The following is a 1,982-nucleotide window of genomic DNA, read 5'->3' on the forward strand; positions in this document are numbered from 1 at the left end:
ATGCGAGGAGAGACTGAAGCAATCTGTTTGGAAGCTGGGAGGTAGATGGCTGAGGAATAACTGTTAATGGACCCATGAAAGCTGAAGCCTACACTAGGGGAAAATCTAGAAACTGAAGAACTACCAAAAGACTCTGGCGTTGAAAGCATCAGTTAACTCTGAATGAAGGGATTAGGTGAGGCTCAAATGAGGAAGAATATTTGAAAATCTTTACATGAAGTAGGTAGACCTCCTGGGATTCCCTCCCTCATCCTGTGCATCCTGATGAGCATCACCCTCTTGTGATGAGCAGAAGAAAGCTTAAAAAATCATAATTGAAATCTTGGAAACAAATCTACCCATCAAACAGGATTACTGGACTTTTATTTTACCTGATGATAAATGTAACAGGAATCAGATTTATCCTCTCTTCTAAAACAACTAAAAATCTGGAAAAATGAATGAAACTGAATTGTAGGGCAACTTGAAATGGCCTATTGTATGTAATTGGAACTCTAGAAGGAGAAGATAGTGGGGTGAGGTTGTGGTAGGAGACAGAAAAAACATTTGAAGAAATAATGGCCGTAATTTCCCCAATTTTGATGAAAATTATAAATCCACAGGTCTAAGGAATTTGGTAAACCCCAAGCACAAGAAATGTAAAGAAAACTACACAAAAACACATCATAATCAAATTGCTTAAAACCAGAGGTAAAGAGAAAATCTTAAGAGCAGCCAGAAAATAAATACACTGCTATTAGATAAAAGTGATAGCAACTTCTTGTTGGAAACAAAGCAAGCCAGAAGACAGTGGAGCAACATATTTATGTACCAAAAGGAAAAAAACATTGTCAAACTAGAATTTTATACATGGAGAAATTGGGAAACACTAAAGCAGAAAAAAGTTACCACTTGCAGAAACAAACTAGAAGAAGTTTTAAAAGAAGTCATGGAGACAGAAGGAAAATGATCCTAGAAGAAAAACTGGATCTGCACAAAGGAATGATAAGCACCAGAAATGATGTGTATGTGAATATAAGATTTCTTTTTTTGTTTTTAAAAAAGTCTTAATTTTAAATATAAAAATAGTAACCATAGAGTTTATAACATATGTAAAATCTAGACAAAATATAGCGCAAAATTCAGGGGAGGAAGAATGGAAATATACTGTTGTAAAATTCTTATACTACACACAGAATGGTATAATATTACTTTAAGTGAGACTGTAATAAGTTAAAGATGTATACCATAAACCCTGAAGTAACCAGTAAAATAAGAAAGTAAAGGCTTACAGCTAATAAGCCAAAAGAGGAGATAAAATTAAATTATAAAAATACTCAATCTAAAAGAAGCCAGCACAAAAGGAAAACGGGAACAAATAAAAGATGAGACAGGGGCTTCCCTGGTGGCGCAGTGGTTGAGAGTCCGCCTGCCGGTGCAGGGGACACGGGTTCATGCCCCGGTCCGGGAGGATCCCATGTGCCGCAGAGCGGCTGGGCCCATGAGCCATGGCCACTGAGCCTGCATGTCTGGAGCCTGTGCTCCGCAGCGGGAGAGGCCATGACAGTGAGAGGCCCGCATGCCACACACACACAAAAAAAAGATGAGACAAATAGGAAACAAATATCAAAATGATGTATTTAAACCCAAACACATTAATAATCAGACTAAATGTAAATGGTATAAACATCCCCAATCAAAAGGCAGAGGTAGTCAGAATGAATTAAAAAAACAAGATAACTATTTGCTTTCTAAAAGAAATCCATTAAAATATAAGGACACAAACAGGTTAAAAGTAAAAGTTGAAAGAAGGCATACAAGGTAAAAAATAGATTTTAAAAATTTAGATCCAGTAGTCAAACCAATTTAAAGAAAGAAGGAGTGGCTCTCAGAGAAATTAAATTTCAGAGTGAAGAATATTATTAGGGATAAAGAGGATAATTTGGTAATGATAAAAGAAGCAAGTTACCAAGAGTGTACAAAACAAATGGAAGCATTAATGC

The sequence above is a fragment of the Grampus griseus genome (genome assembly GCF_964374135.1).
Source record: "Grampus griseus genome assembly, chromosome: 2".
Lineage (NCBI taxonomy): Eukaryota > Metazoa > Chordata > Mammalia > Artiodactyla > Delphinidae > Grampus > Grampus griseus.